Source organism: Adiantum capillus-veneris, chromosome 22 (assembly GCF_014529385.1).
Source record: "Adiantum capillus-veneris isolate H3 chromosome 22, ASM1452938v2, whole genome shotgun sequence".
NCBI classification, from domain to species: domain Eukaryota; kingdom Viridiplantae; phylum Streptophyta; class Polypodiopsida; order Polypodiales; family Pteridaceae; genus Adiantum; species Adiantum capillus-veneris.
The window spans coordinates 56,027,701-56,034,111 of record NC_140952.1 but is presented as its reverse complement, the minus strand read 5'-3'; the positions used below and the strand labels follow the sequence as shown (position 1 = coordinate 56,034,111).

The following is a 6,411-nucleotide window of genomic DNA, read 5'->3' as shown; positions in this document are numbered from 1 at the left end:
AGGATCTGAAGCAGAGATGGTAAGAGAGCGGTTCAATTTTTGACTGTTTGTGTTGATCATGTCGGAATAAAGATAGCTTAAGAGAACAGCCTTTGCCAAGGGTTCGAAAAGATTTTAAAGAGTACAGGTTTGCTCAGGATTTTCTTGGGGTGCCACTAAGAGCGAGACTATAGTGGTACAGGGAAGAAGAAGTTCTCGCAAGAAGAGACTTTTTCTTTGGGTTTTCTGGGACTAACATCTGAAGGTTCAGTTTCATATAGGAAGTTCAAGGAGCTACCTAAGTGGGAGAAGCAATATGTGGTAAGTATTCAAAGTGATTTGCAGGGATGTGATGTACTTGAACATGATGATGTTATCTCAAGATTCTTTGAAGAAGTTTCTTATGTTGATACGATGTCAGAACTTGAAGTTATCGAGAAGTGTAGGTTGCAAAGTGGGACTGAATTTGTGCGAGTGCATTCGATGGATAGGTATGACATTCTAATGGAGGAAAGTAAAGAATTGGGTGGTGCTTTTGAAGTGCAGGTGGATACAAAGTACAAGACTGTTGCAAAGAAGGTCAGGCCTGTAGCTACCCCTCTCCCAGGGGGGAGTGATGAGGTTATCAAAAAAGCTTCACACCAACCAAAGCTAAGGGATCCCAAGAACATTGGCCACAAATTTACTGAAGAGACCTTGAAGCAGGTAGTCATCGGTGAAGAAGGGTTTCTATGCTTGGGAATATGTTGACCATTTTTTGGACACAAAGCAAGGCCGCTCATTGTCAGTACAAGCAACAAGGTTGCATGAGACATAGAGCAATATCCACCTCGGGGCGAGAGGAAGATAGGTCAACTCTCTCTCTCTCTCTCTCTCTCTCTCTCTCTCTCTCTCTCTCTCTCTCTCTCTCTCTCTATGAACGAGGTGAGAGGCACATATGAGAAGTTGTTTTATCTCTCTCACACATTCTCTCTCAGGGAAGAATAGTACAGGGGTATAGACCCTCATTGGGAACAAGATGCATGCATAGATACACACGCACAAGATGTTCTTACTATTTAGAAACTTAAAGATATAGGGTATTTGATTAATACTCAGTATTGAGAGGAAAGCGAGGGTTGAGAGGGGTGCATATGTAGACCACAGAGGCAAAATACATGTATATGACACCTTGGATTGCAAAAACCTGAAGGCTAGTAGAAATGGTTCAATCTCTAAGGCCTGACTAGATTAATACCCACTATTGAGAGGAAACCAAGGGTTGAGCGGGGTGCATATGTAGACCACATAGACAAAATGAAGTAAGTTTGGTCATAGTCGTGGATCTGTTTGGTCAATTTGAAAGGTCGATTCTATTTCTTTTATCTCTGTTACGTAAGAATGGCGTAAGTTATGAGTCAAAATAGCAATCAAAGATAGATCAAACTATTTTATTTAGACATGATTTTTTTGACGATTCTCATATAAATTGTTGCATCTTGCAAGTCCAAAAACTTTCTAAATTTGGAGCTTTTTATGATCAAGTATTTTGCAAACATGGGAGAATGTTACAAATTTTTAACATTGGGATTCGAAAAGACTTGTTTTTGAATTTGTGTGATCTAGGTTGATTTTGTAAAATAATACTATGAATTTCTCGTTTTGAAATCTCATTTAGTATGTAACTTTCACATGTATGGTTCACCTATAGTTATTTTCAAGCTCTAGTTGAGACTTGAAGTGGTTATATGGTGTGGTTGTTTATTTCTTCGTTTTAAATCAAAGCACTTTCAATTTTGCAAAGTATTTGAGTCCAAAGCTCTTGGGTATACTCTTTGACTACAAAGCCTTAAATAGGGTATGGGAATTGTACAAAGTAGGTGGCACATGTGAATTTGAAAATTTGGTTTCTATACAAAGGAAGCTTTGACAAAAAAAATTCATGGAGTTCTTGAATTTTTTTTCAAGCTATTGAATTATTTGTACATATAAAGTAGGGGGTTGTGTTAATACTACAGAGATTCTATAGGGGGGGTTATATTAGTGCTTCAATCTTCGTGGATAGGGGATGGGGCTACCACGTAAGGGACCATATATGGGGGGGGGGGGGGGGGGGGGGGGCGGGGGTCCTAGCGGTATGTACCCAAGTGGCATCTCTTCCCCAATATCAATGAATCCCCCATTCATATATATATATATGTGTGTGTGTGTGTGTGTGTGTGTGTGTGTGTGTGTGTACTTGGTCACTCAAGAGAGACGGGGAGAGAGAGAGAGAGAGAGAGAGAGAGAGAGAGAGAGAGAAAGAGCTCGCAGGGGGGTCTAAAGCCCGATGTCAGTGGCAGAGTTGAGCGTCGTGCCAACAATCCATACACTGGAGTTGAGCACCGAGCAAACAATCCATGCAATGGGTGTGGAAAGTGTGCAAGCAGTCGGGCAAGACCAGGGCATGAGATTGCAATGGGGGAGAACATATATGCGGGAGCAATAGCACCATCTTTCTTTCACTGCTTAGAGTGCCGCGGGAGCAAAAATGGCTCTTGCGATAAATTTGGGCTTTTTTTGAAGTTCTTGATATTGCTTAAGCGACGCAAAACAATTTGCAAACGTTGCTATGGATATGGCAGCCTGCTCTCTTAGTGACGCTTTTAGCAATACTCTAAGCGACACTATTTTTACGTTGTTCTATTTTTTGAGAAAAGTCATTGGCGTCGCTTAAGCTAGTGACGAACATGCATCACCTAATTAATTGGATGCTAGCTAATTTTCCAAGCTTCGATACTTACAAAGTGGCCTAGTAGTGTCCAAAAGCTATCTTCTTGAGAGTCTTCATGCCAAACTTTATTTGATTTTCCCACAAGAAGCATTCTTCTTCGCTTCTACACACTGTGTGGAGCGTTTTCAAAGCTTTGATATCACTATTGTCTTCTTGAAAAAAATTCAACACAACTTTGATTCATTAAAAAAAAAAAATCCGACAAAACGATTAATTGAATAATCACAACACAAAAAGAGAGCAACATAAACAAGAATCACCTTAGTGGGTACCAACCATCTCCCTCAATCAATACGATTGAGTATTTGCCTTCCGCCTCTATATTCATCTCATGGAGCTTAAATTACAATAATATGAATATATGAAAGATAAGAGAGCATGAGCTATAGAGAGAAAATTAGCATACAAGAGGGCAAGATCATTTGTAGCTTTGCTCTGATGAAAATTTTGATGGCTTCATTGGTTGAATAGAACGCAGGTAAAACACAAGGTCACTTGGCGTGCTCTTGGAGCGCTCGTCTTTCTCGAGAAGAGTCAAGAAGCCGATTCCTGCTTCAAAACTACAGTGCGCATGAAGACACGATTGTGGGATTCTCTTTCTCTCTTTATGCATGCACCGAAAAGTAGAAGTGGTTGATTTTCACTTAAACTCTACAAATAGTAGGTAAAGGAGAGTTCCATTTACATTTCTTCTTTTGAATGTTTTTTCCAAATAAAATATAAGCAAAATTGATAAAGTGTTCAAAAGTAGTAATAATGATCACACTTGTAAGTAGGGTATTGTAAATGATATCATAGATATTATGTTGGTATTGTGAACTCCCCTTGGGTTTGAATTTTTGTGTGCACCCTTACTCTTCAAGTTTCCTATAACGTATATCTTTTTGCTAATTTACTGTTCTTTTTATTGAAGTAACTCACATTTTTCACATGTCAAAAGAGCATTAAATTGGGCAAAATACTCAGAAACTAGTAGAATGCATGTCAAAAAGCCACCCTAACTTCCATCGTTAGGTTTGGATCCGTCTTACTCTCTCTCTCTCTCTCTCCATATATATATATATATATATATATATTATTTTTTTAAATTTTTTTTCAAATTATATGCAACATCAAGTAATAACTAGTAGGATGCTTTATGGAGGCAAGGGAGGATCTCCCCTAACGTCCATTTCTCAAATTGTCATTGAGCTTATCTAAAGTGGCACTATATCACACTCTCAATTGCATCCTATACATGGCGCTAATGTACCTTATGTGATCAAGCCCGTATATTGGATCAACTCCTTGCCCTATGCTCTACACACCACTTTCTAGCTCTACATAGTCCAACGCTCCATTGCACCATATGACATCTCGTATTCCACTTCAGTCACCTACACCACCTTGAAGCCCTGCCAATAGTGTTGCTTGCAACACGAGTACAAGTAACACTCATAGCAATAGTACCAGCACCACCACTTGCATGGGGATTCTCACAACAATAATGAGATGACAAAGAGTTATCGTTCGTCCTTTTGGCCAAAGAAGAACAGGACACACCGACCGGTAGGTCGGTTTGTAATGCTAACTTATTATAATATTGACAACAACCCATTCTAGAATCTATATTAGTCAGCTGCAAAGTGCTTCATAATTAGTTTTAGTAGTTTTCCACATGATGGTAGGCTTAGGCTAAGAAATAGGGCAATACTTCTATATTAGGGTTATGGCCTATTTATGAAAAAAAAATGCAAGTGATGATGTCTTGACAAAATTTGCACTCACTAATATTCTTCGTGATTTGTATTCATTTAGAGATGTATGTGTTTGAGGGTTTGAGATGTATGTGTTTGAGCTCGGAAGACACGAAGAAGCTTGAAGCAACGGATTGCCATCGTCTACGGCTGAACCCACCCTAAGAGTGGTGGACTCTATCAGAGATGATAAGGTCGAGTAGAAAGAGAAGAAAAGGTGGAAATCATATGCGCATTTTGGACGAGGTTATTCTCAGTCAAGCTTTCTCCGCTTTGTAAGGCTTTAACGATTTAATAACAATGCTTGGACGGCTTTTAACGAAATGGGGAGTCGGGAGTTGGGAGAGACAGTGATGTGGCAAAAGCAACTCTACGGATCACGTGACCACAATTCAAAAGTTCCAATGGGGACTTGCCACGTTGAATGAAGCGCCAGCAGGATAGGTTTGTGCTGAAAGGCTGAGATGTGCCACGTGGTACGCAACACTATATAATTGACCACTGCAGCCAGCTTGTTTGCTCGTGTGAGAGAGAGAGAGAGAGAGCACGGCGCCATAGCTCTTTAGAGCAGAGCAAGAAGCCCATAGTTCCCTCAGCAGCGTATAACGTAACTTCTCCCGGCAGCGAATATAACCTTGGCTGTACCGCAGCTTTCTCTCGCTGTGCCGCTAGCCGTCTGCATCTGCACCTGCACCTACTCGAGCAAGCAAAGCGTCTTGCCGTCTTCTTGTAGGTGCATGTGCAGATGCAGTCGCCTAGCTTGCATGGCCATCATTTTTCAGTGGAGAGAGAGAGAGAGAGAGAGAGAGAGAAGAGTCCTTCAACTCAAATTTTCCATCAACGAAGAAATCAGCTTAATTAGCCTCCTTTGATCTCTCAACCTCACTGTCTTCCACATAGTAAGATTCTAACTGCCGCGTTGCACGCATAATAATTAGCTCTAATGATATGTGGTTATCTGAGCTTTAGAATGATATAAATTAACTCATTGGTCTATTTGTTGCTGGTAACTTCCAAGTCAAAGAAACGAGTTTTCCATGCTTTTTTGTTTTCCAGGCCTCAAGTCAAAGAAATACTTAGACGTCGACCCAATTAACAAGCAACGACTTCTGGTTTGTTGGTCAAATAAATATGGATCGATGTGTCAAGCTTCCATATAGAGGTGTGGGTTCAACCCCGGTCAGCGTATGTTTGGTAGCTGCACGCCATCATGTTGCAGCGCCTATATGTCTACATGTTACACATCGTTTACACCTCCCACGGGATAGATCGAGTCACTGTAGTGCTAGAACGGGTCCCCGTGCTTTAGTTGTCCTCAAACTAGTACTTCTACCTTAGAGTACTTACTACTCTTTTATATTTACAGTCGTGTCTCATTAGGTATCGAGGGTATTAGAGGGCTCCCCCATACACCCTCTAAAGGTGCTATTAAGGGGCCCTTGAAAAAAAATAATCCGTGCCTCATAGGCCTTCACAAAATGTAAGGAGTCGTTCAACCACCCCCTACACTTGAGAAACGCCTTTATAATTTGGTATATAAGGTCAACAACTCAAACAGAGAGTCTCCTCCCAATTTATCCGTGCAAACCACTGGAAAGTTGTTGTTGAAGGGCTTGAAGGCACACACAAGAATTTTGAAAGGGCCCTTTGCATTTAAAAGACCCTTTTCTTAACTTTTGATTTAGAGGGTTTATGGGGGAGCCCTCTTAGTGACATTTAATAGATTGTACTAGCTAGAGCACATTGTTTCCTCGTTGAGTCTTTCATTTCCTGCCTCTCCAACAAGCCTAACTAGAGTGCTTTGTTAGCTACATTGACACGATTTGACGACCATTTGTTTAAGAACATGAAAGAAGAACACAAGTGAATTGAGAATGGAACAATACATATTACTGAAGTTGTTTGATGTTTATAACGCAGTTACTGATGTATAATGAGTTAAAG

General features: G+C 40.4%; 1 long non-coding RNA gene across 1 annotated transcript; it reads left to right on the top strand.

The window, feature by feature from the left end:
* The first annotated feature begins 4,990 nt into the window (after positions 1 to 4,990).
* Positions 4,991 to 6,140, top strand: LOC147429399 (uncharacterized). The gene is made up of 2 exons (XR_015185874.1): positions 4,991 to 5,366; positions 5,524 to 6,140. It is a non-coding gene; the product is annotated as an uncharacterized LOC147429399 (long non-coding RNA).
* The last annotated feature ends 271 nt before the right edge of the window (positions 6,141 to 6,411 follow it).